This window comes from Macrobrachium rosenbergii, chromosome 58, assembly GCF_040412425.1.
Source record: "Macrobrachium rosenbergii isolate ZJJX-2024 chromosome 58, ASM4041242v1, whole genome shotgun sequence".
Lineage (NCBI taxonomy): Eukaryota > Metazoa > Arthropoda > Malacostraca > Decapoda > Palaemonidae > Macrobrachium > Macrobrachium rosenbergii.
Genome location: NC_089798.1, coordinates 6,683,935 through 6,692,696, shown reverse-complemented (window position 1 = coordinate 6,692,696; position 8,762 = coordinate 6,683,935).

Sequence of the window (8,762 nt, the reverse complement as noted above, 5' to 3'; positions counted from 1 at the left end):
TCCCAAATTTAATATCTAGGAAGTCAAATCATACAGAAGCTCTGCATCACTGTTCACTGCAGCATTGGTGCAGGTGATTCCCTTGCAGTGACCACAAGCCAGGGTGCACAATAGTCCATTTTTGCAACAGGAACAAGTATTTTTGTCACACTTACAGTGACAGTTGCATTTGACTAGTTTCAACGAAGATGCTGGAGTGGCATCCCCTCTGCATCCTCATTGGCTTGAGTTTCTCTAAATTCTAGTCTTTCTGGATAAACCAATCCCACTTTATTGGATCAAGATGATTGCCTTGCCATGTCTATACCTGGTGGTACACTCTGTAACTGTGGCACTTGGCTGCATCACAGGTGGTTGGAAGAGATTCAGGGGGCAGATAGACTGACCTGGACGCCACTTTGCTACTGAATCTAGCTGCTCTTTCAAAGTCAAGGCTATTTCCAGGCTTACAGTTGTATTAGGTTTCTAGAGCAGCTTGCCCATGCTTGTTGACATCATCATGACATTGATTTGCCTTCGTGAATAATTGGGCATGATCCTTGAGCTGATGGCATTTGCTCACTGCCATGACCTTTCCTTTGCCGTTGGATGATCTTGCAGGATCCTGATGTTGAGGATCTTGCTGGCTGTCTGTAAGAAGACATCATGATGTCTAGGACGTAGATGGTGCAGGAGCAGGACCAGCAGGTCAGTGCCATGGTGCAGGAGCAGGACCAGCAGGTCGGTGTCATCCCCTAAAACTACCACTGATCTCCTTTTGGCCATAGCACATGCTGTTGACACAACGTCATAGTCGGCATCACCAGCACTGTGTTGGACTTCAACTCCAGCTATTTTCAGCTCATTACCAGTGAAGTACAGAAACTTTTATTTGTTCCTGGGGTTTGCAAGGAAAGTCTTCTTCATGGTCAGCTGCATTTCTGGCTTAAAGTTAACGCCTGCTCCGATGTTTGAGCTGGCACGTCTCTGGTGTGCTTCATCCTTGGCAGAGGGACCTCTTCCATAGCCATCAAATATGACAACAGCATGTCAGTAGTGATAAAGTATATACTGCACATACAAACTGGACAGACTGGCATATGTTGTCTGATTGGGCCATGGTAATCGTTGCAAGAGTGCGCCACCATCAAGGACGTACATCACATCACTTGGATATTGATTTACTACACAGGATGGTACCTTCTTCACCAGGCCTGTCTGGAGACTGGCCTTGTCTGGAAGATGCATTAGGGGACTGCTATCAAACAGAGCTGTGGGATAAGCTGATAACTCATATGTAAACAAGGTTTCTGTGCCAAAGAGTCCCGATTCCTGCCACAACAAGGAACTGGAACAACTGTTTCGGGTCAATCTCCAGGTGTTCTCCAACTGCGATGTAAGTCTAGGCAGCAAGTGTGGTAACCTGATCTCTCTTGCAGAACTTGTGCTCTGCTACCAGTTTGCCCTGCATAGATTTCAGTATGGTGTAACCAACTGATTTTGCACTTTCTACATTAACAGACGTGTCAGCTATGACTCCGGATGAGAGACTACTATGTAGTCCCTTTGAAACCTTGGAGAAGGGTTTTCGTTCAGGAAAGTAGTTCAGGATGGTCTGCACATCCTTGGCATCTCTGGTCATCCTAGCAGCTGACCTCCCCTTGTGGATCCCTACTTCCTTGATGTTTTGAAGACTAGCCACTTCACTTCTCTCATGGCCCTGTTGACTTCTCCACATGCTGGACTGGACAGTAGCCATACCAGACTTGTTGACTCTTCAAACCCTCGACCTCTAGTCAGACCACCAACTGCCTTAATGTTTCACATAAGAACTTGCTCAATATACAGGTGACTGTATATGCCTGCCCAATATTTGTCACTAATTCTCAGGACAAAGAGGCCATCAATAACTTGCTGTATACATGTGGATGGGTATCTTGGAGTTTCTCCATCTTGTTTAAGTACAAGACAAGGGATTTTGTGTAGTTCCAATGTCCTGAAGCTGCCAGAAAGGGTAACATCTCCTTCAGAGGTTATAGATAGAGCAGCCAGTTTCCTGTGTGACAGCCCCTGATGAATGTACGGAGAATAGCAACAAGAGAAGAATACATGAGCCAGGGTTAGCTGTGTGGTGTTCATTCAGAGATTCACACCATTTTGCCTTAGCTACTTTGAGCTGTGATATACTGTCAGATGACAGAGCTTCTTCCAGCTTCAAGGTGTCTTCTGAAACTTGTTTGACAAGATATGCAATTTCATTCAGAACTTTTGCACTAGTGTGGTGACCTGGAAAAGATAAGAAATAAAACCATTGTCACACTTAATGCCACCACCAACACTAGAGCTAGGTATTTCCCATGAAAAAAATGAAAAATAAACAGAATGCCTACTGTAATCTCCACTAATTAGAATGTGTTATGTATGACTAATTAAACCAAGTCTACATGAAAGTTTTCATGCTATATACAGAGACAAGTTACACATTCATCATCGTCTTCATGGTCTTCCATCCAAGTCTGGTTCATCTGATTCAGCAGCAGGAACAATACACTCTGAAACAAATACAACACCCCATTTCATGCATCTGCCCAAAATCATAACATGCAACACCAGAAAAATACTGTCAAGTGTTGACATCATTTATGAAGAACATAAGGGGGAAAAACTACTATTCCTGGGTGACTTGAGTCGTCCTTGCTAGAGACACAGGGTACAGGGACACAAGTTGCACACTCCTCATCATTATGCTCATTCATCATGTCATGTATGTCATCATGAACTAAACCATGCACATCTAAGTCTGGTTTAGCTGATTCAGAAGTAGGAACAAGGCTATCTGAAACAAACCCAACACAATTTTCATGCATCTACTTGGGGTTATAACATGCAACACCATGAAAATATTGTCAGGCATTGACATCATGCACAAAGAATGAGGGAAAAAACTACTGTACCTGGGTGATATGACCCCTCTTCACTGGAGACACAAGCATCTGTGCTGGTGTTCAGAGCTGAGTCCACCAACAGATGACCCCTGACAGCCCGAGCTACAGCCTTCCTAGACAGCATATGCTCCACACTGCCTTCAGCATGCACTTGGGACATCACCTCCTTCAAACCAGAGCCAACCATAAGACTACCAATAGAGCACAGGAAGCTCATCTCCGTATGGAATCCACCCAGGATAAGCAAATCTGATGTGATGGACTTTCTTTTGGCTGAGCTTCAGTGATCATGAAAGCTATCCACCACAGCTGCTGGTCAGAGGTGATGACTGGAGTTGTGTTGTTCCTGCTAGCATGGTCCATAATATACCCCAACGTGGAGCGCACACAAGTAGGGTCAGATGGAGTGAGGTCAATCATGGGCAGGATTATGTCTCAGCTTTTTCCAGGATGTGGGATGTTGTGATGTAGCATCTGCATGTACCCTGACCACAAAGGTTGTGGTTTTGGAAGATGGAAGGCTACTGTCCACATCAAATCGAGGCTGTCATTTTGTATGCCGTTGAAACACTTCAACATTGGTATACATAATTTTGGAAAGAACTGTCTTTGGATTTCTCTGTTCAACCAGATTCACTGGAGCTAATTACTTGATGACCTCCATGTTCACCTTGCATTGTGGGATTTTCCTGGTACTCTTGACAGCTGGGGTAAATGTTGCCATTTGGCCCATTACATGGACTGAACCATGGCCATCTTAAGGTTCTGGAGGCATGGTTAACATTGCTTGGTACTGGAGGAAAGAGCTTGCAATTTCTTCTGGGAGATCAACACCTTGCACTGCTGCAGCACTGCATCTATACTTGTTTGCTTCTGTGTATGAAGAACAGAAGCCAAGTTTGCTGATCACGTCAACCAGACCACAGTGCCCATACTTTTGTCCGAGTGTCACACTGAGACCAACTTGCAGGGGTGGAAGAAATGAGCGAGAATATGTGGATTGCATGATAGCCTGACCAGTTGAGGCCACATGTTACTTTGCATTTCTGCTCTTGATGATGCTGCTTAGGAGCAGTCGCAATGAATAAGGGAGGTATGCAACATTTGAATCAACAGAACACATTTATTCTGAAGTTGGGTACTCCTCATTATGAAGTTCCATGGACTTTATCTCTGTTCTTGTGAATTCCCCAACTGTTTCAATAAGTCTGTCCATATCAGAGAGTTCTTTCAATTCACTTGCTCTGTCTTGTGCTTCTTGTTTAATAGTTTTAACATTGGACTTCAGAGCAACAGTATTAGGACATTGTCTGATGGTGGCAATTGATACCCTTGCACCACAGTGGTTCTCCAGCTCTTGCTTCAGTTGCTTGGATTGCTTGGGGGTGTACACTTCCTCCTCAGTCATGCTACTCTCTCTCTCATCATAACTTGGTGCAAGTCTTGCAGTGTGATGGTCTCATTGTCGTTGTTTTCCAGAAAATCAATTGCATATTGAACAGCATCAGCTTTGGATGTGCTTGTAGGTCAACCAACTTTTCTTTTCTTGCTGAAAGATTTGCACTCATCAGATGCAAATCCTGGAGGAGCCTTTCCCTTCATGAACAGATCCTTGCACATGTGATGGTATAGAGCCTCCTCAGCTGGTAGATCATTTATCATAGAAAGACGAGACTTGACTTTCAAGTCCCAATCATCCTCCCTGATGTGACAGTGACTAATGATATTCTTTTGGAATCCTAAAGTCATAACATGGCTGTATCTGTAGCTAGGTAGGATTTTTCTTTGCTAGAGACATTTCAACAAGCACTCCACAGAAGAGGCAGTGGGTTTTGAGATCAAAGACATTTTCCTCTTCTGATCTCAGGTTTCCCTTACCCACTTCAGAAGAGTCACACTTTTTGGTAGACTTGATGGTTTTGGGATTTGTGTGCCAACTCCTGCAGACTTTGTGCACAAGGATATCATTACTTTTGTTAAAGACCAGATCTGGACCATATAAGTTTCTCTTTGTTTGCTCTGTTAATACCAGCACACCCTTTCTCTGTCAGTTTGACATACTCTTTGGACTTGTCAAGATTAATCACTTTTCTACAGGTGACACACGCCATATCTATTCAGTCTTAGAGTATCGACCCACACTACAATCATGCAATTATTCCATGCACATTTAACTTGTACAAATGAAATGAAATTCAAACATTATCAACCTAGAAACATTGCAAATAACATAGGTGAAAACATGCTGTAGATTACAAATACGCCAAAAGTAAAATCATTAGTTAATTGTTATTTACACAGATATTTAGAGGATGATGGCAATTATTTGAAAATAGGTCACATGCAGGCAAATATTACCATGCTAAATGAATTCCTTGACCTGAAAAACATAGGATTAGACACTTCGTTTGGATTTATAGCTCTAATAGTCTGGATGATAGGCTAATTTTGGCATACAGTAGCTGTAGCAACAGCCATCTTGAATTAGGGCAATTTTGGGGCATTAGCAGTGAGCAGATCAGGGTAGATTTTCTATCCTGAATAGTAGACCTAATTTCCTGTTGAATTCAGTTGAAAAACAAATTGAAGTAATTTTTTCCAACCTGACCACTTTTTTTTCACTTTAATTACTGTGAACTAGTGTGCTTGGAGCATACTAGCCCTGAGTATATGGACAATACTTGTTCATTACTTGATTATCAAAATTCTTTCTATTACACTTACCAGGTTACCCCTACTAATTACAGGGTCTTATCTAGGATGTTAGGTATAAGGTTACATAGGCTGCCTCCTCTGGGTAGGTGCCAAGATCACCCTGTGATGGAAAAAAGGTACAGTGCCAATGATGAGACATGAGTGCCAAGGAGAGCTCGTGGCTCTCATTAGGCTAATTGGGATCTCTTCTGCCCCTTCTTCTTTGGGTTCCTCCAAGGTCTATCTATGACAGGCTTAGGAGGTGGGGAATCCACTCTCAGTGATTTGAAATTAAAATGTGTGTTCTTGTTCTCGCTATATTAAATAATCATAAAAGAGGTTCTTGTTACAGTGCTTTTATTTTGCAATAGGATTCTAAGGGATTGAGTTCATATGACTGCTGGTTAAAGGAGAATGATAAGCCCTTTGGCAGCTCCAAGGTCGTGAGAACGAGTGTATACTGTAGACAAACACACATGTTTACGTTTACTAATAATGTGGATTCAAGATAGTGGCGTCTGTGACATCACGCTGTTGACATTCGAAATGGTTGACTCCTTACAATGTTCTGCGTTCAACAAACTACACACATACGTGTTCTTTTGTTAATGTACAAAATTACACAGGAAAACACTTATTTTTTCTGATGGAATGATTTGCTTGTATGCAGACGTGAATTAACTTCTTAAACAGCAATAATGCGTTTATTGTTGTTTAAGTTAAATTCAGGACTAAAATTCTGAGGGGTTTAGCCGACAAGATGCGTAGCTAGTCAGAACTGTTGGCTTGGGTTATTTTTAGAGTAGCCTAGTTGCCAGACATCACTCGCAAACAGGGCAAATTTTCAAATACTTTCAAAATTCACTTCACAAGCAGGAAAATCGTGCTTCTTTTCCTGTCGTAAACTGTTTACGAATAACACTGTCTATCACTTTCTAACTTGGCTAACACCTACAATGTTACTTTTGAGATTCAGCCCTTTGTAAAATATCTAACCATCAACTTTTTTACCACACAAGATCGCTGTTCCACACACACACACACACACACACACACAGCTGTTTTGCTCTCGGTGTGAGAAATTCGCACCCGTTTATTTTGCACATGCGTACTTTATATAATCATAAATCACTCTTTTTAAACACTGCTTATTCGCTATTCATTCCTAACGCAATTATAATAATAGAACACTAGTAATCTAATGCTCTTACCTTTATCTCGTCCTCATTGTTCCACCTTTATTTATGCATTTCATGAGTTATTAAATAAAGATTATTTTCCAAGTTTGATTACATCCACAGTCTAGTATTAGCAATGCTAATTGACTAATTGACCGAAGATCCTGGCAGGGTCACCACTGTTATGAATTTGGCAGCTAAATGCTTTTGAAGGAATTGTTTAAATTACATTCTGGCTTGAGGAGTACTTAAAGAACACCAAATCCGTATTGAAAGGTAACAAGCTTGGATTACTTACCCAGTATATTACATTTGAACAATAAAGCCGGTCGCCATTGAAAGCCAATTGTAAAGGGTTTACTTAAATAACTTTATTCACACAGTGAGCAATGGGGTGACTGAGGGCTAGGATGCAAGCAGCCTGGCAAATTAAGTGATGCGATCACAACAAACAGCCAACACAACATAAGATATCTGGGGTTAGTAAGGAAATTTACATGGATCAGTTACACAATGAAATGAATGTTGACTGGTGTGCAAACCAGTAGGACAATTGGTAATTAAAGAAACATCATTACAGGATAATTACATAGCTTTCAAAATAGTATTCAAAACAATTATGAATCGGAAATGAAGAGCCTTGGCCTTAGATTGACAGTCTTGCAAGAGACCAAGGGAGCCAAGAATTGCAAGGCGATGGTTGCAGAACAATGAGGGGTGAGACAACATGGTTCTGGAAATAGATTATTCCAGTTAGACATAATACATAAAGGACCCTATCAGTAGCGTTAATTTATCACTGTGGAGGGAGATTTAACTTTGTGTTGGCAAGCAAATGGTATTTTATCCCTAACTTAATTCATGCAGAAAACAATAAATCATTAAGTTATACGACAAGGAACACAAATGCATAATAGCAGGAGCTTAGGAAATTTACTTGGAGGGGAGAGGAAAGGAAAAGGAAATAAGTAGTCTGTCTTAGGGAAAGTATACTGGTACTCAGAAGTTAATTCACAGACATACCATATTATCTTCCACATTGCACATACTTTGCAATGAAAGGCGGCGTTGACTGGTCCTTCCTCAACAACTGAACCGGTGCTTCCACCATTTTTAATACCAGTGGTTTCAGAGATAAGGAGTCAGTAAAGTCTCCTTCCCAGAGAGACAAGGCGCACGTCTGCACAAATAGGAGATTTCGCTGTAGACTGCCTGTTTTTCACATCTGCAAGGGCTTGGCGAAGCTGGAAAGTGCTTGACTCTCCCCTGGGATAACACATGCACTGGAGGGGGTTCTAAGACCAGTAAATAGCTCAAGGCAAGATTAGAGTTGTAAGTGACCTCTATAACAAGGGATCATAAAGGCTAACTGTTCTTTGGATATCCTCCTCATTCTCACTGGCTAGTGCCTAAGTTGATGTTTTTCAAAAGCTCATCCCAAAAACACTCCTCTTTTAGGGTGTTCTGTAGCCCCATCCCTGGGTCCTAGTCTAACTATCTTATCCACAGGAATTCCCTCCGTATGGGATTCTTGCAATAGAGGTGGTGGCTTAATATTTATGACATATATATATATATATATATATATATATATATATATATATATATATATATATATATATATATATATATATATATATATATATATATATATATATATATATATATATATATATATATATATATATATATATATATATATATATATATATATATATATATATATATATATATACACTACATATATATATATATATATATATATTATATACATTATATATATATATACATCTATATATACATATGCATATACACAGGGTGTTTCTTGAAAGTAGAGCCCCCTCTACAGCATAAACTAATATTAATATGGACAAAAAACAAAAGTAATTCAGAACAGATATTTATTTAAGTTTCTCTCTGAGTATTTGATATTTTGTGTGGCTTCCATCTGCCTGTACCACAGCCT